Below are 25,000 nucleotides of genomic sequence, written 5' to 3'. Positions count from 1 at the left end.
CTTCTTCTTCTTCTTCTTCTTCTTCTTCTTCTTCTTTCTTCTTCTTCTTCTTCTTCTTCTTTCTTCCTCTTCTTCTTCTTCTTCTTCTTCTTCATCTTCTTCTTTTCTTTTCTTTTCTTTGCTTTCTTTTCTTTCTTCTTCTTCTTCTTCTTCTTCTTCTTCTTCTCCTTCTTCTTCTTCTTCTTCTAATTCTTCTTTCTGTTCTTATCTTTTTCATCTTCTTTTTCCATTTCCTTCTTCTTTCTTCTTATTATAAAGAATTACAGGTTCGATCCTCCGTTTGCTACGTAGCATATTCGCTAGTGCCCCAGCGACAGACATTTAAACTATCCTTTTCCCTAAACTGTTCACCTGAACTTTGAGCCATTATGCCATAACACGAGGTGGCAGGTGTTATTGACCAGGTGAAGATCAGATAAAATGAAAGTATTGCATGCGAGGTCAGCCCTGGACTACTTGAATTCGCACCCGGGTGCTATTCAGGAAACTGAAACGCACTCACATGCCCTTGAACGCACGCGCACACACACACCCACACACACACACACACACACACACACACACACACACACACACACACACACACACACACACACACACACACACACACACACACACACACACACAAACACACAGATGAATCACAGGGATGTTTGGAAGTATTTCTTCAGCCACAGAGTTGTCAGAACGTGTAATAGTTTGGGAAGCGATGTAGTGGAGGCAGGATCTATACATAGCTTTAAGTAGAGGTATGATAAAGCTCAACGTTCAGGGAGAGTGACCTAGTAGCGACCAGTGAAGAGGCGGGACCAGGAGCTTGGACTCGACCCCTGCAACCTCAACTAGGTCAGTACAACTAGGTGAGTACAACTAGGTGAGTACACACACACACACACACACACACACACACACACACACACACACACACACACACAGGGAACAGAACAACAGCAGCTGAGGGAAAGGACAAAGAAGCGAAAGGAGCTAGGAAAGGAGACAAGAATGGAACCAGCAGAGGTCAGTCAGAGCAGAACAGAGCAGCAAGGGCAAGCACACACAGAACTATCCTCTGAACACCATCCCAACACAAATTACAATCCACACTCACAGCTTCCACCCAACACCCAGCTATAGAATCCCACAGTATGCTACCAGGTCTCCCACACTCACAGGCCCCCCAAACCACAGTGTTGGAAAGGAAACTGAAGGTATGGTACACAAACGCTGATGGAATAACAAATAAGTGGGAGGAGTGGCACAAAAGAGTCAAAGAGGCATCACCGGACATCATAGCTCTCACAGAAATCAAGCTAACAGGTATGATAACAGATGCCATCTTTCCAACGGGATACTAGATCCTGAGGAAAGACAGAGGCAACAAGGGAGTGGAGGAGTGGCACTGTTGATCAAAAACCGATGGAATTTTGATGAGCTGGGGAGAAGAGACAGCGGAGAAGCAAGTGATTACATACCGGGAACACTTCACTCTGAAGGTCCCAAGGTGGTAATTGCAGTGATGTATGACCCACTACAGAACAGCAGGAGGATAAGGCAAGAGTATTACGAGAGCAACAGACCGATGGTTGACACACTGGCTGCAGTGGCCAGAAGAGCTCATGCATGCAGGGCAAAGCTCCTGATCATGGGTGACTTTAACCACAAGGAGATCGATTGGGAGAACTTGGAGTGACATGGGGGCCAAGACACATGGAGGGCTAAGATGATGGAGGTGGTATTGGAAAACTTCATGTACCAACACGTAAGGGACACTGCAAGAGAGAGAGGAGAGGATGAACCAGCAAGACTGGACCTAGTATTCACCTTGAGTAGTGCAGATATTGAGGACATCACATAAGAAAGACCCCTTGGGGCCAGCGATCATGTGGTTTTAAGCTTCGAATACACAGTAGAGCTACAAGTGGAGGGGGAAGCAGGAAGGCCAGGGCGAATGAAGCCAAACTACAAGAAAGGCGACTACACGGGAATGAGGAACTTCTTGAACGGGGTTCAGTGGGACAGAGAACTGGCAGGGAAGCCAGTTAATGAGATGATGGAATATGTAGCAACAATGTGCAAGGAGGCTGAGGAGAGGTTTATACCAAAGGGTAACAGGATTAATGAAAAAGCCAGGTTGAGCCCATGGTTCACCCAAAGGTTCAGGGAGGCAAAAACCAAGTGTGCTAGGGAATGGAAGAAATATAGAAGGCAAAGGAGCCAGGAGAATAAGGAGAGCAGTCGTTGAGCCAGAAATGAATATGCACAGACAAGAAGGGAGGCCCAACGATAATATGAAAACGACATAGCAGCGAAAGCCAAATCTGACCCGAAGCTGTTATACAGCCACATCAGGAGGAAAACAACAGTCAAGGACCAGGTAATCAGGCTAAGGAAGGAAGGAGGAGAGACAACAAGAAATGACCGTGAGGTATGTGAGGAACTCAACAAGATATTTAAAGAAGTGTTCACAGAGGAGACAGAAGGGGCTCAAGAAAGACGAAGAGATGGGGCACACAAACAAGTGCTGGACACAGTACACACAACCGAGGAAGAAGTGAAGAGGCTTCTGAGTGAGCTAGATATCTCAAAAACAATTGGGCCGGATAACATCTCTCCATGGGTCCTGAGAGAGGGAGTAGAGGCTCTATATGCACCCCTAACAACAATATTCAATACATCTATCGAAACAGGGAGATTGCCTGAGGCATGGAAGACAGCAAATGTAGTCCCAATCTTTAAAAAAAGGAGACAGACATGAAGCACTAAACTACAGACCAGTGTCACTGACATGTATAGTATGCAAAGTCATGGAGAAGATTATCAGAAGAGTGGTGGAACACCAAGAAAGGAATGATCTCATCAACAGCAGCCAACATGGTTTCAGGGATGGGAAACCCTGTGTCACAAACCTACTGGAGTTCTATGACAGGGTGACAGCAGAAAGACAAGAGAGAGAGGGGTGGGTGGATTTCATTTTCTTGGACTGCAAGAAGGCGTTTGACACAGTTCCACAAAAGAGATTAGTGCAAAAACTGGAGGACCAAGCAGGGATAACAGGGAATGCACTACAATGGATCAGGGAATGCATGTCAGGAAGACAGCAGCGAGTCATGGTACATGGCGAGGTGTCAGAGTGGGCACTTGTGACCAGCAGGGTCCCACAGGGGTCAGTCCTAGGACCAGTGCTCTTCCTGGTATTTGTGAATGACATGACGGAAGGAATAGACTCCGAAGTGTCCCTGTTTGCAGATGACGTGAAGTTGATGAGAAGAATTCATTCGACTGAAGACCAGGCAGAACTACAAAGGGATCTGGACAGGTTGCAGACCTGGTCCAGCAATTGGCTCCTGGAGTTCAGCCCCACCAAGTGCAAAGTCATGAAGATTGGGGAAGGGCAAAGAAGACTGCAGATGGAGTACAGTCTAGGGGGCCAGAGACTACAAACCTCACTCAAGGAAAAAGACCTTGGGGTGAGTGTAACACCAGGTGCATCTCCTGAAGCACACATCAACCAAATAACCTCTGCAGCATATGGGCGCCTAACAAACCTCAGAACAGCATTCCAACATCTTAATAAGGAATCGTTCAGGACCCTGTACACCGTGTACGTTAGGCCCACATTGGAGTATGCGGCACCAGTTTGGAACCCACACCTAGCCAAGCACGTAAAGAAACTAGAGAAAGTGTAAAGGTTTGCAACAAGACTAGTTCCAGAGCTAAGAGGTATGTCCTACGAGGAGAAGTTAAGGGAAATCAACCTGACGACACTGGAGGACAGGAGAGATAGGGGGTATATGATAACGACATACAAAGTACTGAGAGGAATTGACAAGGTGGACAAAGACAGGATGTTCCAGAGATGGGACACAGCACCAAGGGGACACAGTTGGAAGTTGAAGACACAGATGAATCACAGGGATGTTAGGAAGTATTTCTTCAGCCACAGAGTAATCAGGAAGCGGAATAGTTTGGGAAGCGAAGTAGTGGAGGCAGGATCCATACATAGCTTTAAGCAGAGGTATGATAAAGCTCACGGTTCAGGGAGAGTGACCTAGTAGCGACCAGTGAAGAGGCGAGGCCAGGAGCTTGGACTCGACCCCTGTAACCTTAACTAGGTGAGTACACACACACACACACACACTCCAACAGTCTGTCAGCTGCTCTCGTACTGTTCGCATCAGCTTCCTTAGTCCATCTCACTCACCTCTCAGGGGACACAAGAACACGTATGTCAGGCGCTCCTCCTTAACGTACACATACGCTTCCCGTAAATAAATAAATATATATATATATATATAAAATATGAAGACCTTCCCCCTTGCTATAACTTCATTCCAATAGGGTCGGAGACCCTTGGAGCATGGGGCAAGTGTGCTCTAAAGTTCCTCAAAGAGCTGGGTGAAAAGCTCATCATAGAAACCAAGGACCACAGGGCGACCAGCTTCCTCTTTCAGAGACTCAGTGTTGCGATCCAGAAAGGAAATGCCTGCAGCATTCTGGGCACGCGGCCCACCGCAGGGGAGCTGGACGAAGTATTCGAGATGTAGCTCTGAGTTACCTATGTTGTTTTACTTTCTGATGTATTTTTGTGAATGCTTGGGCAATGTATTTTGTCTTTACACACACACACACACACACACACACACACACACATATATATATATATATATATATATATATATATATATATATATATATATATATATATATATATATATATATATATATATATATATATATATATATATATATATAATATATATATATATATATATATATATATATATATGTAGTCGGACTTGAGTCCCGGAAATGGGAAGTACAATGCCTGCACTTTAAAGGAGGGGTTTGGGATATTGGCAGTTTGGAGGGATATGTTGTGTGTCTTTATATGTGTATGCTTCTGGACTGTTGTATTCTGAGCACCTCTGCAAAAACAGTGATAATGTGCGAGTGTGGTGAAAGTGTTGAATGATGATGAAAGTATTTTCTTTTTGGGGATTTTCTTTCTTTTTTTTTTGGGTCACCCTGCCTCGGTGGGAAACGGCCGACTTGTTGGAAAAATATATATATATATATATATATAATGTGTATATATATATATTTGTATATATATATATGTATATATATATATGTATATATATATATATGTATATATATGTATATATATGTCGTGCCGAATAGGCAGAACTTGCGATCTTGGCTTAAATAGCAACGGTCATCTTGCCATATAGGACATGTGAAAATTTGTGTATGCAATAATTTCGCCAAAATCATTCTGAACCTAACGAAAAAAATATATTTCACTGTGTTTATTTAGTATTAAATTATTGTAAACAAATCTAAAATACATTTAGCTGGGTTAGGCTAAAATAAATTGTTCTTGTTATAATAAGGTTAGGTAAGTTTTCTAAGATTCTTCTGTAGCAAAATTAATTTTTTTTACATTACCGTTAATGAAAAAAAGGTATCCTTAAACGTATAAGAGAAAATTTTAGAAAGGACTTAATTTTAAATGAGTTCTTGCTAATTGACCAGTTTTACATATTCGGCACGACATATATATATATATATATATATATATATATATATATATATATATATATATATATATATATATATATATATATATATATATATATATATATATATATATATAAATATATATATATATATATATATATATATATATATATATATATATATATATATATATATATATATATATATATATATATATATATATATATATATATATATATGTGTGTGTGTGTGTGTGTAAATATATAGTTTTTGTTATTTGCTTAAGCTTACCTGGTGACTTGCGTAAACACACGCACGCGCGAACAAACACACACACACACACACACACACACACACACACACACACACACACACACACACACACACACACACACACACACACACACACACACACACACACACACACACACACACACACACACACACACACACACAATAGATCTCTGCAACTACATAAAGTATGTTAGGAGGTGCATCTTGAAATCAAGCTAGGTGTTTGATGTTGAAAGTAAGTTAGGTGCTGGAGCTTGAAAGAAAATTACGCGGCAAATCTTGAAAGTAAGTTGTGGTGGATCTTGAAAGTAAGTTAGGTGGTGAAACTTGGTAGTGAGGTGGTAGAACTTGAGAGTAAGTTACGTAGTAAAACTTGGAAGCAAGTTAGGTGGCGAAACGTGAAAGTAAGTTAGATCGTTTATCTTGAAAGTAAGCTAAGTGATGTGTCTTGAAAATAAGTTAGGCGGTGGATCTTGAAAGTAAGTTAGGCGGTGGATTTTGAAAGTTAGGTGGTGGACCTTGACAGTAAGTTAGGTGATGAATCTTGAAAGTAAGGTTAGCAGTAGGTCTTCAAAGTAAGTTAGGTGGTGGAACTTGAAAGTAAGTTAGATGGTGGATCTTGAAAGTAAGATAGGTGGTGGGTCTTGAATGTAAGTTAAATATTGGATCTTGAAAGTAAATTAGGTAGTAGATTTTGAATTTAAGTTAAGCAGTGGATCTTGAAAGTAAGGTAGGTTGTAAATCTTGAAAGTAAGTTAAGCAGTGGATCTTGAAAGTAAGTTAAACATTGGATCTTGAAAGTAAGCCTGGTGGTGTAACTTGGAAGTTAGGCGGTGGATGTTGAAAGTAAGTTAGATGGTATATCTTGAAAGTAAGCTAGGCAGTAGACCTTGAAATTACGTTAGGTGTTGGAACTCGAAAGTAAGTTAGGTGTTGGTTCTTGAGAGTAAGTTAAGTAGTGCATCTTGAAAGTAAGTTATGTGATGGATCTTCAAAGTAAAGCAGTGGAACTTGAAAGTAAGTTTGGAGGTGAAACCTGGAAGCAACTTAGGTGGCGGATCTTGAAAGTAATTTAGGTGGTACATCTTGAAATTAAGTTAGTTTGTAGACCTTGTAAGTAAGTTAGGCAGTGGATGTTGAAGGTAAGTTAGGTGGTGAGTCTTAAAAGTAAGTTAAGCAGTGGATCTTGAAAATAAGTTAAGCAGTGTATCTTGAAAGTAAGTTAAGCAGTGTATCTTGAAAGTAAGTTAAGCAGTGAATCTTGAGAGTAAGTTAAGCAGTGGATCTTGAAAGTAAATTAAGCAGTGGATCTTGAAAGTAAGTTAAGTAGTGGATCTTGTAGGTAAGTTAGGTGGTGAAACTTGGAAGTAAGATAGGTGGTGAAACTTGGAAGTGAGTTAAGTAGTGGATCTTGAACGTAAGATAGGTGGTGAAACTTGGAAGTAAGTTAGGTGGTGGATCTTGAAAGTAAGTTAAGTAGTGGATCTTGTAGGTAAGTTAGGTGGTGAAACTTGGAAGTGAGTTAGGTGGTGGATCTTGAAAGTAAGTTAAGTAGTGGATCTTGAACGTAAGTTAGGTGGTGAAACTTGGAAGTAAGTTAGGTGGTGGATCTTGGAAGTAAGTTAAGTAGTGGATCTTGAAGGTAAGTTAGGTGGTGAAACTTGGAAGTAAGTTAAGTAGTGGATATTTGTAGATTGAGTTTCGTTATTTATGAAACAATTGTCAATATTATTAATGATAATTCACATTAAGTCTTTGTTGACATTGTCAGGAAATAATGATTCAAATCTTCCTCTTAGCATTCTTTTATTATTAAAATTTTGGAAAAAGAAAACAGTTTTCATATTTTTTTTGCCCAAAATGATGCATTTTCATACTTTTATTTTTTTTACCTTGTAATAAATTCATTAAACCTACTGTTAATTGATTACGTTTTCTTTGTTAGATTTTTCTGTGAATGTGCGAAAGTGTTGCCATAGCAAAAAAAAAAAACTTTCATAATTTTTTTTCAGGGCTTTCACTGTGAAACTTCTAGTGTTCTTCTCCAGTATAAATACACTTTCGGCCCCCCAAAAATAGAAATCATATCATTTTTAAAAAACCCAGGACAAAGAAGCTTAAGTATGTTTAGAAACTAGAGAAAGTACAGAAGTATGCTATGAATAAGTCCCAGAACTTTTTTTTTTTATATATTTTATTTAAAACATGACATTACAAAAATATAATATGTAAAACTCATTTAAGTCTATAAATTAACACAATCCTCCCTACAGCTAATGTTACACACCACACTTACAACTCCGTGTGGGTACACCCCCCCCTCCCTGCTCCCTCATCCTATCACTTAACCCAAACCTGTTGGAGCTACTCAACAGAATTACATGATATGAACAACACTTTTATATACACATCCCTCGAAATGGTACTTAATAATCGACTACAGACCATGCAATGCATTGCACTGAACATATTATACAGACATATTACCCCCCCCCACCCTGTGGTTATCCAACCACCCCACTATTTACAACCTAACATACTATAAACAATGAATGTTGCCTAATCTAAAGTCACACAGCAATGATTAAAACATTAATTTATGTAATTGTCCTAATGGTTCAGTTACATAACTATGTATTACACAACAATGGTGATATAGAAAACTCACAAAGACATACAAAATTACTACAAAACCATAAGAATAAACTTAGTCTCAAAATCCAACACATGTAAGCCTCTACACATTTAAACATGCAATTCCAGTGTTAAAACAATAACACAGCTTCATGCTCTATACAGCTTATATGGACATTACATAGTGCTATTGACAACAGTACAATACAACATAAAATATAACCATGACATAAGTAACACATAAAGACTGTGCCTAGCACGCACCTAACCACAAAAACCTATAACACCACTGTTGCCCAACTTTATTTACACTATCTGACGTGCATTAACCTCTTTACTCTCAAAACAAAACTGAAAATTGCAGAACACCAGTGACGAACAATAATGCACAGACATTAATACAAACATATCACATCATATCTCTGGACACAGTGCATGATCACAGCATCAACACTATGCAGTGCAAGGCACCTAGAAAACAAGTTGGAGCAAATACATGCAATTATTATAGCAAATCTCCAAATTACAATGTCATTACCGTAAATCAATATTACCACACACAATATGTATAATAAGTGTAAAGTCCAGTCACACAAAAACTGGCCAGCTCCACAGGTGCTAGCACCCGTGGTCCACATATTATTCACTCATGCATCACTCATCCAACACTCTCGCAAACATTTGTTATCCATTACCAGGGAGGCAACCCTGTTTTCACCCCTGACTTCCCTACCCCAGCAACACTTTCCAATCATACCCTCCCCTCCCTCGTATATTACAAGTCTAATAAAACCTATAACGTAAGTTGCCTATTTCCCTCTGAAAAATCCTTCACCCACCTCCTCCCATAAATTTCCTTATTTCTACATACCGTTTTATAGAACGTTAACGCTAACACCCTCCTCTTCACCTCAGTAACCTGTTTCCCCCGCAATCCCCACACTATATAGATATAATCTGCCATAATGTATCCCACAGCTCTGATTACACGTTCCTCCCAACCCCCCACGTCGAGACTTAATGCTCTCAATACAGAAATTCCTTTACCTCCTATCCTATTTATCACCCTATTTAACCACCCCTTGACACTCCTCAGTCCATCACAAAAATATACTACATGAAAAGCCGACTCCTCCCCACCACATATCCCACACTCCCCCCCGTCAACGACTCGTCTATCCCGTAGAACCACACCCGACGGTAAAATGCCGTGCAGAAAACGATACATTACATCCCGAACACGAGGTTGCAACCTCATCCTACTCAACCTATTCCATATATTTCCCCATGCATACATGGGGAAAATTCCCTCTACAGGCGCTACAACCCTCCCGGCTAACAATCTACACAACCTACCTATTTTAACCTTTGCTGGCTCTCGATCCCACGCCAGAGCCCTCAACACAGTTTCACACTCATGCAACTCAACTCCTGTATACATCCGTTGCAATCTGTTATGGATCCTGGCCAAACCCCCCCCACCCACACTTTCCCTCATCACCTCCCTTTTAATGAAGACACATTTGACCCTCCGCTTTAAGTCCAGCAATCCCAGCCCCCCCCTTACTTACAGGTAACATTACCACATCCCTCTTAATCCAATCACAGCTCGAACCCCACAAGAATTTAAAAACCTTCCTAAGTATGTTGGTTATTGCTGGCCCAGTTAATGGGAACACGGCTGCCACGTGCCATACTTTGCTATACAGTAAGATATTAATAACAATGGCACGCTGCACAAGGGTCAAATGATAAGGTCGCAATGCACCCAAGCGTCCCTGAATCCTTTCTACCATCCTAAGCGAGTTATCCATGCGTGCCACAGGTAGATCGTCTGCATAAATAAGACAGCAGATTTTTAACGAATTTACCTGCCTCCTCACATCTGCACTACCCCGATCAACCCTACCCGCCCAAGCTCCTAACCCCATGACCATGGATTTATCTGAATTTACCCTCATACCAGTTGCCCCTGCGAACATTTGTACTACCCCGTCTAATGTGTCTATTGACATCCCCTCCCTGATCAGAACAGTTGTATCATCCACACACCCAATTAAAACTGGCCAAACCCTCGCAACCTCACACCCTGGTCCCACTACGTGACACATACGCTGCTCCACCAATCTATAAAAGGGGTCCTGTACGCACGCAAACAATAATTGTGACATAGGACACCCCTGCCTAAGTCCCCTACCCATTACAATCTTCCCACCCAATCGACCATTAATCTGTACCCTCGCCATTGCACCTCCATACAACGCCTCAACCCAGCCCACTATTTCTTCCCCAAACCCCTGACCCCTGAGGATGGCTTTCAATGCTTTCCGATCCACTCTATCGTATGCTCCTTGCCAATCGAGCGCCACCAAACCTCCCTCCCTCCCCCCCCTTTTGCCTCCACGAAATCCCTAAGTAACCCATGCCCATCCACCATAGACCTCCCTGGCAAACCAAACTGAGTTTTTGATACTACCCGCCCCACCACACACTTGACCCGATTTCCCAAAATCTTCGCAAACAATTTATAATCTGCGCATAACAACGAGATCGCCCGGTAATCCCGAAGCGTATGCTGCCCCTTACCCTTCGGTACCAATAAAACGACAGCCGTTGCCTGCTTCTCACCCAGCTCACCTCTCTCCTTCATGCAATTTAATAACCTAACCAGAAAATGCCTCAATAATTCCCAATGCTGCTGATAAAACTCAGCCGGGAGTCCAGCAATTCCCCGTGCTTTGCCCTTTCGCATTCCACTTAAAGCCCTCCATATTTCCCCCTCAGTTATTTCCCCACCCAGTGCTTCCCTATCACTGTTACTCCCACACACCTGTTCTAAAACCCCATCCTCTACCCCTTCGCGTTGCCAGTACTGCTCATACCACTTGTCAGCAAACGTCCCCATTCCTTCCGTAGCTTGTATGACCTGCCCCTCCCTGTACCCTCCTATCGACTCATGAACCTCCAACCATGGAATAGTCATTGCCTGCTGTCTTTGTTTCTGCCTACGCAATACGCACGATGAAGGTCTATCGCCCCATAACACCTCTTCCACCCCCGCCTGTACCCTCACCGCTTGGAACCTCTCATCCTGTACCTCACGCAGCCTCCCTTTAATTGCCATAATTTCATGCATTGGATAAGTGCCCGCCACCGCCCCCCTCGCATAACAACCCCGTAATCTATCCTCCAAATAGTTAGCAAGCCCATATTTTAAAGAACTGATACGTTTCCCTTCCTTTACGTAATATTGCTTAATCCGTTCTTTAGCCACACCATCCCACCACATCACCACATCCTCTACCCCATTTATCTCTGCACGTAACCCCTTCCACAGCGTTGCAAATCCCTCTATCCCCTCCTCATCACCTAACACACTTGTATTTAATTTCCAATATCCCCTAGATATACCTGCTAGTGACTCCCACGCCACCTCTGCTACTACCGCCCGATGATCCGAATAAGCTACTTCTATTGTACGGAAAAATGTCAACCCAACCCCTTGAGATATATACAGCCTATCCAACCTAGCAGCGTAACCCCGTCTTACAAAAGTGTGCTCTACCTCCCACGCCTCTCCTCCAACCGCATCCCGCAACTGAATATCCCTCAAAAGATCTCGCAAGGCCGCCGACACGTGCCCCGCCCCTTTTGGTTCCACGTCAGCCCTCCTAATAACGCAGTTCTAGTCCCCACCAACGACGGCCACTGCAGGTAAACCACGTAAGAAGAAAACTAGTTCTTCACATACAAAATCCCTTTTTACCCTCACATCATTTTCCGCTGGTGCATACACATACAAAAAATACCCGCTGTCCCATCCACCACCCATCCACGCGCAATACTCTTCCCCCCCCTCCCCCCTCACTTCTTAGCAACACAAACGGGCTTGCCTCCCTGATCAATATACCCACACCACCTTTCAGACGTGCAGATGGCAGAGTCATGACCTGAAACCCCTCCACCTCGAGCACTCTTCCCTCCTTGAAATTGTGTTCTTGCAGGAACACTACCCCACCCTATATTTATACAGAAACATTCGAAACCATTCCTTCTTCACACTATTACACAGTCCATTTACGTTCACAGTCATACACCTAAGGCCTCTTTATAGTTTCCAACCCTTCCTCCTCTCTTCATTCATCCCAGGGCCTCCTGCCCCAGAGCCAGCACAAGGCTTCACACCATCAACCCCTCCCCCTTTTTTGCGATGCCTCTTATCGTGACTGCTTCGACATTGCTCTTCCTTCCTCCCAGACCTCTGCGCCGGCGTCAGGACATCATCTGAGTCTGACGCCGCCGCTCTCTTCCTCGTGATGCCCTCTACATCCATGTTATCTTCTGAGGTTCCCTCACGATGAACCTCAACCTCCACCACGCCCCGTTCCACAGCACACGGCGACAACTCTCTCTTACTAGTTGGCCCGTCAACCCTGCTATGTTTTTTATCCTTACATTCCTCTACAGGCAACGCCGTGCCTCTCACCAGCTCAGGAACAACATCCTCTGCAGGCGGTGTCAATGTCCTTAACACTTACAGAAGCTCTTCCTCTAGAGCCTGCACCTCCTCCTGCACTTGCACTTCTGTACTTTTCCTTTGTGTAGTAACAGATCCTTTTACATCACAGCTTACCTCACACATGCCAGTCTCCTCTTTGGAATCCTCCACCTCTTCACTCCACAAGCGCCCAGGCCCTTGCTTTCGCACTGGGCTCTCAAGAGCTATCACGCTGGTAACTGGTGCTTCACTAGTTTGCGCTGGCGCCCTCCTCAGCTTCACGCACTCTGCCGCCATATGGTCGTACGCCCCACATATCCTGCACGTACGTCTCTGTCCGGCATACGATACCATAACTTGCGTTCTGAAGTCCTCCAACACGACGTAAGACGGTATGGGATGTCTCAGAGTCATCTTCAGGGAAAAGGTACCCTCCGGACGTCCCATGTAAGCACCTGCCGTCCACTTGCCCTTTTGTGCCAGATGTACGGTTCCATATGTCTCAAAAACACTCCTTATGTCAGCCTCATCTGCCTCAAATGGGACATTACGTATCTTAACCCACGTAAAGTGGCGAGATACGTCGATCAAACGCACCTTCACAGCTGGAGTAGCGTCAAGACTCACGTCTTGGAATCTCGTCACCAAAGACGTCACCAAAGACGTGGAATTCAGTTTGACGAAGATTCTATAAGCCCCATTCAGGGCTACACCATACACCTCATCGTCTTGGATTCCATAGGTCTCCCTAATGATTGTTGGGAGTAAGACTTGCACTGAAGAGGGTGAAATCGCCCCACGAAGCAGCTCAATACCAATGGTATTTACGCGCATCCTCACACTCAGCGCCATGTTGATACAAGGTAGCTCGCCTGAAAACAGCAGAGGGGTGCAGCGCACAACCTCACTCGACCGTGGTCAGGCAGCGAATAAACCTACTGTTAATTGATTACGTTTTCTTTGTCAGATTTTCCTGTGAATGTGCGAAAGTGTTGCCATAGCAAAAAAAAAACTTTCATAATTTTTTTTTCAGGGCTTTCACTGTGAAACTTCTAGTGTTCTTCTCCAGTATAAATACACTTTCGGCCCCCCAAAAATAGAAATCATATCTTTTTAAAAAACCCAGGACAAAGAAGCTTAAGTATGTTGAGAAACTAGAGAAAGTACAGAAGTATGCTATGAATAAGTCCCAGAACTAAGGAAATGAGCTACGTGAGGCTAACGGAATTGAACTCAATGGCGTTAGTGGAAAGAAGAACTGGGGGAGATATGATTTGAACGTACCATATATTGAGAGGGATTCATAGGGTGGACAAGGACAGATCGTTAGAGAGGCGGGAAATAGAAACATATGAGCATGGCTGAAAGTTGAAAGCATATACATGTAACTGACATATTAGGAAGTATTAAGCCCTAGAGTTGTCAGGAAGTGGAACACCTTGGGCCATTGAGTGGTAGAGGCAGGACTAATACATAACTATAAGAAGAGGTAGGATTAGGTTATAGATGCCAGGAATGAACCCAGTAGCGACTAGCAAAGAGGCGGAGCTAGGAGCTGAGATTCGACCCCTACAATCACATACAGATGTACACAGCCACACACACATACACACAAACACACACATACATGCTCATACACACGCACACACATACGGATTCGTGGAAGGCAAATCCCGTGTCAGAAAACTTCTGGAGTTTTATGACAAGGTAACTGAAGTAAGACATGAGAGGGAGGGGTGGGTTGACCGCATTTTCTTGGACTGCAAGAAGGCCTTCGACACAGTTTCCCACAAGAGATTAGAGCAGAAGCTAGAAGATCAGGCACGTATAACAGGAAGGGCACTGCAATGGATCAGAGAATACTTGACAGGGAGGCAACAGCGAGTCATGGTACATGATGAGGTATCACAGTGCGCTTCTGTGACGAGCGGGGTCCCACAGGGGTCAGTCCTAGGACCAGTGCTATTCTTGGTATATGTGAATGACATGACGGAAGGGATAGACTCAGAAGTGTCCTTATTTGCAGATGATGTGAAGTTAATGAGGAGAATTAAATCAGATGCGGACCAGACAGGTCTACAAAGAGACCTAGACAGGCTGGACGTGTGGTCCACCAACTGGCTTATCGAATTTAACCCCGCCAAATGCAAAGTCATGAAGATCGGGGAGGGGCAAAGAAGACCGAAGACAGAGTATAGGCTTGGTGGCCAAAGACTGCAAACCTCACTCAAGGAGGAAGATCTGGGGATGAGTATAACACCGAGCACGTCGCCAGAAGCCCACATTAACCAAATAACTGCTGCGACATATGGGCGTCTGGCAAACTTGGGAATAGCGTTCCGATACCTCAGTAAGGAATCGTTCAAGACTCTATACACTGTGTACGTCAGGCCCACACTGGAGTACGCAGCACCAGTTTGGAACCCACACCTGGTCAAGCACGTCAAGAAATTAAAGAAAGTGCAAAGGTTTGCGACAAGGTTAGTTCCAAAGCAAAGGGGAATGTCCTACGAAGAAAGATTAAGGGAAATCGGTCTGACGACACTGGAGGACAGGAGGGTCAGGGATGATATGATAACGACATACAAAATACTGCGTGGAATAGATAAGGTAGACAGAGATAGGATGTTCCAGAGATGGGACACAGAAACAAGAGGTCACAATTTAAAGTTTAAGACTCAGATGAACCAAAGGGATGTTAGAAAGTATTTCTTCAGCCACAGAGTAGTTAGGAAGTGGAATAGTCTGGCAAGTGTTGTAATGGAGGCAGGAACCATACATAGTTTTAAGACGTGGTATGATAAAGCTCATGGAGCAGGGAGAGGGAGGATCCAATAGTGGTCAGTGAAGAGGAGTGACCTGGAGCTGAGTCTCGACCAGTCACAATTAGGTGAGTATAATTAGGTGAGTTCATACACACCGTGCACTGACCACCATATACCTAGCTAATACATACACAAACAGTCTTATACACAAACAGTCTCATACACACACATATGCACACAAACAAACATACACACACACTCATACACACACACACACACACACACATACCCATACACTCAACTAACTCATACACACATGTACACTCTTAATACACACACACACATATTCGAGGCAGTATTCCTTAACGGTGCTCCCAGTATTAACAATCTAGTGGCGGTTCTAGGATATTGTCAGCGGTCATTGTGCGCCATAAAGTTAGTGAACATACCTACAAAAGTATAGTAAATTTCCAGAGTCTAAAAACTGTTATAAGGTCAAAAAAATTACAATTTAAATATAAATGTAGGTGTTTTTACTAGAAGGTGAGTGAGGGGCAACAGCAGCCGGTCAGCGCTGCCAGGCGGCAGTGTTGACAAAAAGTGATCACAACAAACAGACATTAATAACAGGTCAAGGTTGTGACCTTAATCAGTAAAAAGTGCAAATATTTTGTCAGTGATGGCCATAGTGCAGTGATATAGTCATTAATGATCAATTTGGAAAAGGAAGATAAAACAAAAAAAAAAGTCTATTTTCCTGCAGTTGGTGTTGCCAGAAGTGAATTGGAATACAATTAATATTATAAGGTCCATTTATGACCACAATAATAAGGAAAAAGTGTCAATACCATCGTATTGATAGGATTGGGTTAGTGACAAAAACTAGAATGTATGATAAGAACATAATAAAATAACTGATAAATATCGTAAGACATTATTAGAAACCACCAATAGGAGGACTTCATCTACGCATTTGACAGCAGATGCCGAATTCTCATCAGTATGTGGAAGCAATTTGGTCAGTGTTTGTTTTCTGTCTCGACCAGTTGGTTGTGTGGGATCACTCTTTCCCCGTCGTTGACTGCCAGGAGATAAGTACGGGTAACCTTTATTTCCTGCAAGTAATTTGGGTGAGGTAAGTGAGACTTAGTCACAGTAGGTCGCCGAACTGTCACTCTCTCGAAGCACACTCGCTACCACTCTCACAAAAAAAGCTAGACTTAACATTAAATTATTAATTACAATATTAAACTATGAAATAATGTGGACTGCATATGATTTTAGGACCTGACTGTTAGAAATTTTATACAAATTAACTTAGCATTTGTCACAAGAAAACATAAGAAAGAAAGAACACTGCAACAGGTCTACTGACCCATGCGGAGCAGGTCCATGTCCCCCCCGGATTAGCCCAATGACCCAACCAGTCTGGTCACCTCCACTCAAGGAAGGAGCACGGCACCAGACCCAGCAGCTCAAGCTAGTCAGGTCCAACTCACACCCACCCACACCCACTCATGTATTTATCTAACTTATTTTTAAAACTACACAACGTTTTAGCCTCAATAACTGTACTCGGGAGTTTGTTCCACTCATCCACAACTCTATTACCAAACCAGTGCTTTCCTATATCCTTCCTGAATCTGAATTTTTCCAACTTGAAACCATTGCTACGAGTCCTGTCTTGGCTGGAAATTTTTAGAACGATATTTACATCCCCTTTATTTATTCCTGTTTTCCATTTATACACCTCGATCATATCCCCCCCTCATTCTACGCCTTTCGAGAGAGTGCAGATTCAGGGCCCTCAGTCTATCCTCATATGGAAGATTTCTGATACATGGGATCATCTTTGTCATCCTCCTCTGTACGTTTTCCAGAGCATTTTTATCCATTCTGTAACACGGTGACCAGAACTGAGCAGCATAGTCTAAATGAGGCCTAACCAAGGATATATAGAGTTGAAGAACAACCTGATGACTTCTATTATTTATACTTCTAGATATGAAGCCAAGAATTCTGTTAGCTTTATTGCGAACACTAATGCACTGTTGTTTTGGTTTTAGATTACTCCTAACCAGAACTCCTAAATCCTTTTCGCAGTCGGTAGTACAGTATTAAGATCTACATTATTTAGTTTATATTTGGCATGGTTATTTAACTGTCCAACATTTAGAACTTTGCATTTGCCAATATTAAACTGCATCTGCCACTTCTCCGACCATTGCATCAGTCTTTTCAAATCATCCTGGAGTGCTCTAGTGTCCTCATTAGAATGAATTGGACGGCCTATTCTGGTGTCATCAGCAAGTTTGCTTATGTCGCTATTTATTCCCTGACCCCTGAGGAACACCGCTTGTGATGTGCCCCCATTCTGATTTCTCCCCATTCATGCAAACTCTCTGCTGCCTATTTGTCAGTCATGCCTCTACCCAGGAAAAAAATTCTCCTCCTATTCCGTGTGCCTTAAGTTTCCTCAACAGCCTCTGGTGTGGAACTCTATCGAAAGCCTTCCTGAAGTCCATATACACAATATCATATTCATTACCATGATCTACCTCCTCAAACACCTTAGTGAAAAAAGTTAGTAAATTCGTAAGACAGAAATGCCCCTTTGCAAAACCTTGTTGAGATTCGTTAATCAATATGTGCCTATCAAGATGGCTACGAATTGCTTCGGCAATTATTGAGTCCATAAATTTTCCCTCTATGGGGGGTAAGGGTTATTGGTCTATAGGTTGAAGCTAAGGACCTGTCACCTGCCTTGTAAATAGGTATTACATTTTCCATTTTCCACTTATCAGGTACTATGACAGTTTGTAGTAATATGTTAAAAAGATTAGCTAAAGGTATGCTAAGTTCCTCTTTACATCCCTTTAACACCCTTGCAAACAGTTCAGCAGGACCTGGGGATTTGTTAGGTTTTAGTTTCTCTATTTGTCTGAGGACCATGTCACTAGTTACCCAATTCGTGCATAGTTTATCATCATCCAGTTCTACATAATCTATTATTTCAGGAATATCTCTTGTATTTTCCTGGGTGAAAACTGTTAAGAAGTAGTCATTGAGAATTTTACACATGTCCTTATCACTGTCAGTGATCTGACCAGAGTTACTCTTAAGTGGGCCAATCTTGTCCCTAATCTTACTTCTGTATACCTGAAAGAACCCTTTTGGGTTAGTCTTTGAATCCCTTGCGATCTTAGCCTCTTAATCCCTTTTTGCTTTTCTTATTCCTTTCTTTATTTCTCTCTTTAATTGAATATATTGATTTCTTAACTGCCCATCCCCTCTTTTGATACTCCTATATATGCCTATATGTACTATGAGTGTTTGGTGTAAACTTTGGTAATAAATACCGACAAGTGAACTAGATACCTCAAAGACGGTGAGACCAGATAGCATCTCTCCATGGGTCCGGAGAGAGGAAGAAGGGGAACTGTATGTGTGCTGTTAGCTGCAACCTTCAACAAATCTATTGAAACAGGGCAACTACCTGAGGTGTGGAAGACAGCAAATGTTGTTCCAGTTTTAAGAAAGGAGACAGAAAGGCAGAATTAAACCACACATGAGTGTCGCTGACATGTATAGCATGTAAATTCATGAAAATTATCAGAAGGGATTGGGCTTTTACATGACAATGCACGGCTTCAGGGATGGAAAAATCCTACGTCACAAATCTACCCGAGTTCTATGACAAGGTAACAAAAGTAAGACAGAAGAGGAAGGGAAGGATAGACTGTATATTTTTGGACTGTAAGATGGCTTTCGACACAGTACCACACAAGAGACTGGTTCAAAATCTAGAGAAAGAGGCAGGAATAGTAGGGACAGCACTGCAATGGATCAAGGAATACCTGACAAGAAGAAAATAACGTGCTGTTATGTGATGAGTTGTCAGAGTGGGCCAACATGTCGAGTGTGGTTCCATAAGTGTTAGTCCTAGGTCCGGTGCTGTTTCTTGTATATGTGAATGATATGATGGCAGGGATAGATACAGAGGTGTCCCTGTTCACTGATGATGTGAAACTAATGAGAAGAATACAAACGGACGATGATCAGGTAACCCTACAAGGGGATCTGGACAGACTGCAAGATTGGTCCGTCAAATGGCTCCTGGAGTTTAACCCCAGCATGTGTAAAGTTATGAAGACTAGATAAGAACCCCCTAGGAGGTTATTGCGACCCCTGAATGGGTTACAATGTATATGTATATTACCTGTTCATATAATTTTATATTGCTTATATTTGCGATATTAGCTAAATCGTAAATATATTGCTTTATATTATTATTTGACTTAGTTATATTATTAGGTGGGATGTAACATTTATATATTATTCGGTGCTCATAGTCCGAGAGTGTTAAGTAGCTCACAGCACTGTCCAACTATTGAATTTTCACTTCACTTGTTTCGCTGCCGGCTTCTGTGTTGCTGGGCAGAAGCAGTCCACGGAGAGTCACGTGATCAGGGTGGAGTTATCACACCTCACCTGGAGTGAGAGTCTGCCTGGCCTGCGCTGGTTATTGTCGGTTTGACGTGCCTTCCAACAACACGGCCTCTCCAGCTCTCCATTGCTAGGGCCCTTGTTGGAAGATCGTCTCTGTTGCTTTCTTGTTGATGGTTCTGTGTAACTCTGTTCACAGAACATGGCCTAGACTTAGTGATTTTCGACTTTGTACTGAGGTTGTGTGTCACGTAGACACTCTGAGAAACTCAGGTCCTGGGCATGTTGCTTCTGACCTAATTTGTTCTGGTATCTGTGTACTGTCACAGTCTGGGATTTTCTAATGCTGAACTTAGATTCAGTAGTATGGGAGTTTTGTGACTTTTGTGGAGGATCTGCAGATGGTCCCTACTTAGTGTCGTTATATTATCTCCTTATTCCTGATTCTGTGTTGCTGTTGCTTGTTATATTGCTGTTCGGCTTAACAGTCGCTTTATTGTTCAAGCAAGCTGTTCTGATTGCCAGGTTGGTCAAGAAGTTAGTTTATGTGAGGACTTTTAGTCGGTCACTGGTTAAGTCTAGTCGAATCTTGAGATATAGCGAACTACTTAGAGCACTTACATACATACACACAAACTTACTTGTATATATTTGTATTATGTTATTAAATGCTAACAGTGTACCAGGCGGTGCTTAAAAGCCATAAAGATGTGTTATGTGCCTTCAGCACAATACTGTATACGAGAGAAGTGTAGGAACTTGTATCCTATATTATATTCAATTGATTACTTTAATTTAATTTGATAATATACGCCTAGACAACTTTATTGTTATTAATAAACTTATTAAATTTTAATTTCTTTAGCTAGTAGCCTACCAGTTGTAAGCCTGAAACACTATTAAATCTTACTAAATTCTAATGGATAATTGGACCAGGATACTGACTACTTGTTACAAAAATCCAGTAACAGGCTGGATGCTAGTATTCACTGGAGATCTCTATCATTATTAGATATAACATTTTTTGTAACAGAGGTCAGAAGCTGCAAAACCTGAGAATAGCAATTTGACATCAAAGCAAGGTGTTACTTACGACACTGTTCACGGTGTACGTCAGGTCCATATTGCAGTATGCATCACCAGTATGGAACTCACAACCTGTCAAACACGTTGATTTCCTACCTTCACATCTTTTCTGTTAACCTTCCTTATCTTCCTTTCTCCTGAATTGTGAACCACTTGCCACTTAGAGCGGCTGCCACTCTCCAAATCACTGCTGAAGGTGCTTGTACTGGACTGCACCTCACTGCTGGTAGCCTTTTCGTCCTCCCCACCTTCAGCCTCCTCGCAGTGAGTGACAGACTGCACTTCACTGCTGGTAGCCTCATTCCCCTCAACCACTCCAGCCACCTCACACTCACTCCCAAACCCATCGAGGTGAACATTCAGCCTCCTAATTTCCTCCTGGAGAAGCAGGACCTCCTCCTTCAACACTCTAACCTCAGATTTTAAAACACTGCAGGAGCAAGCCATGGCTTTGTAACCCTCCACACTAATCCCCAAAGCAGCTCGGGACCCGTGAGCTGTCGTGACCACTGACCACGTATATGGCATTATCTTCTAGTATCTTTGCGTCACGTGACGTTAGTGTAATATCAACTAATAATGTATTTACTGTCGTACTTTCACGTGAAGCTGTGCATGACCTACGCAGTTCCACTGCCATTTCCTCGTAATTACTTTACAAATACATTATTATTATTATTATTATTATTATTATTACTCATAAGAAAGTGTTAAACCCATTGGGATCATTGACAAGCAATCAGGTTTGATACAAGTAGGAAAGTAGCTCCAATTCCCTGGATCAAGAGCTTTCCATCAGCATTTCGAAAGTGAGTTCCTGTGAGTGACCCTTCATAGGGGGTGTGAGGGGAGGGGGAGAGGGTGAGGGGCAGGGAGAATGAAGGGAGGGGAAGTAAGGAGGGAGTGGTGAGGGGATAATTTGGTTTAAACTATTCTTGATCCAAGGATTTGGAGCAATCTACTCGTTTTTCTGGGAGCCGGACTGATAACATTCAGTTTTCCAGTCGCTGTGTGACCGACGGGTTTAGCACTTCATCATACATACATATACATACTTCTAATATTACATATTGGAAACGCAAGAAATATGCTGGTTATGCAAAACAACCACAGTAGGAGTTGAATGATAGCTCTAGACCTCTCGTGTTTCAATCAACACATCAGGTGCTTACAGTGTTGCAAGCTGGAATCGTTTTCTTGAACGTAGCTACTTGGACTTCCTACTCATTTCTGCAACATTGCAAGCTCCTAATAGTATATTTTTTACAACACAATGAGCCTAAAGCTATCATTCAACTCCCCCTGTGGTTGTTCTGTATCTTGTATCGCTTGTTCGCGAGTATTGCATACTAAGTATATTCAAGGGTATTCAAATAACAAAAATAACACAGTTGTATTTTTAATCTAGTTTGAGCTGAGTCACCATCATGCAGGTAATTATGTATGCTGAAGTATTAGAATGTGTATAACTGTGACTGTTGTGACATGTGTGTGATGAAGTCATGACTGGTGTTGTGACTGTGTGTGTGTGTGTGTGTGTGCGTGTGTGTGTGTGTGTGTGTGTTAGTTACCATTTTGTCCTAGGCACATGTCGATTAGACACCAGGCCTGTTGTGTGTGTAGGTGTGTGTGTGTGTAGGTGTGTGTGTAGGTGTGTATGTGTAGGTGTGTGTGTGTGTAGGTGTGTGTGTACTCACCTAGTTGTACTCACCTAGTTGAGGTTGCGGGGGTCGAGTCCGAGCTCCTGGCCCCGCCTCTTCACTGATCGCTACTAGGTCACTCTCCCTGAGCCGTGAGCTTTATCGTACCTCTGCTTAAAGCTATGTATGGATCCTGCCTCCACTACATCGCTTCCCAAACTATTCCACTTACTGACTACTCTGTGGCTGAAGAAATACTTCCTAACATCCCTGTGATTCATCTGTGTCTTTAGCTTCCAACTGTGTCCCCTTGTTACTGTGTCCAATCTCTGGAACATCCTGTTTTTGTCCACCTTGTCAATTCCTCTCAGTATTTTGTATGTCGTTATCATGTCCCCCCTATCTCTCCTGTCCTCCAGTGTCGTCAGGTTGATTTCCCTTAACCTCTCCTCGTAGGACATACCTCTTAGCTCTGGGACTAGTCTTGTTGCAAACCTTTGCACTTTCTCTAGTTTCTTTACGTGCTTGGCTAGGTGTGGGTTCCAAACTGGTGCCGCATACTCCAATATGGGCCTAACGTATACGGTGTACAGGGTCCTGAACGATTCCTTATTAAGATGTCGGAATGCTGTTCTGAGGTTTGCTAGGCGCCCATATGCTGCAGCAGTTATTTGGTTGATGTGCGCTTCAGGAGATGTGCCTGGTGTTATACTCACCCCAAGATCTTTTTCCTTGAGTGAGGTTTGTAGTCTCTGACCCCCTAGACTGTACTCCGTCTGCGGCCTTCTTTGCCCTTCCCCAATCTTCATGACTTTGCACTTGGTGGGATTGAACTCCAGGAGCCAATTGCTGGACCAGTTCTGCAGCCTGTCCAGATCCCTTTGTAGTTCTGCCTGGTCTTCGATCGAGTGTATTCTTCTCATCAACTTCACGTCATCTGCAAACAGGGACACCTCAGAGTCTATTCCTTCCGTCATGTCGTTCACAAATACCAGAAACAGCACTGGTCCTAGGACTGACCCCTGCGGGACCCCGCTGGTCACAGGTGCCCACTCTGACACCTCGCCACGTACCATGACTCGCTGCTGTCTTCCTGACAAGTATTCCCTGATCCATTGTAGTGCCTTCCCTGTTATCCCTGCTTGGTCCTCCAGTTTTTGCACCAATCTCTTGTGTGGAACTGTGTCAAACGCCTTCTTGCAGTCCAAGAAAATGCAATCCACCCACCCCTCTCTCTCTTGTCTTACTGCTGTCACCATGTCATAGAACTCCAGTAGGTTTGTGACACAGGATTTCCCGTCCCTGAAACCATGCTGGCTGCTGTTGATGAGATCATTCCTTTCTAGGTGTTCCACCACTCTTCTCCTGATAATCTTCTCCATGATTTTGCATACTATACATGTCAGTGACACTGGTCTGTAGTTTAATGCTTCATGTCTGTCTCCTTTTTTAAAGATTGGGACTACATTTGCTGTCTTCCATGCCTCAGGCAATCTCCCGGTTTCGATAGATGTATTGAATATTGTTGTTAGGGGTACACATAGCGCCTCTGCTCCCTCTCTCAATACCCATGGGGAGATGTTATCTGGCCCCATTGCCTTTGAGGTATCTAGCTCACTCAGAAGCCTCTTCACTTCTTCCTCGGTTGTGTGCACTGTGTCCAGCACTTGGTGGTGTGCCCCACCTCTCCGTCTTTCTGGAGTCCCTTCTGTCTCCTCTGTGAACACTTCTTTGAATCTCTTGTTGAGTTCTTCACATACTTCCCGGTCATTTCCTGTTGTCTCTCCTCCTTCCTTCCTTAGCCTGATTACCTGGTCCTTGACTGTTGTTTTCCTCCTGATGTGGCTGTACAACAGTTTCGGGTCAGATTTGGCTTTCGCTGCTATGTCATTTTCATATTGTCTTTGGGCCTCCCTTCTTATCTGTGCATATTCATTTCTGGCTCTACGACTGTTCTCCTTATTCTCCTGGGTCCTTTGCCTTCTATATTTCTTCCATTCCCTAGCACACTTGGTTTTTGCCTCCCTGCACCTTTGGGTAAACCATGGGCTCATCCTGGCTTTTTCATTACTCCTGTTACCCTTGGGTACAAACCTCTCCTCAGCCTCCTTGCATTT

This window comes from Cherax quadricarinatus, chromosome 9, assembly GCF_038502225.1.
Source record: "Cherax quadricarinatus isolate ZL_2023a chromosome 9, ASM3850222v1, whole genome shotgun sequence".
NCBI lineage: Eukaryota > Metazoa > Arthropoda > Malacostraca > Decapoda > Parastacidae > Cherax > Cherax quadricarinatus.
This window is presented reverse-complemented; position numbering follows the sequence as displayed.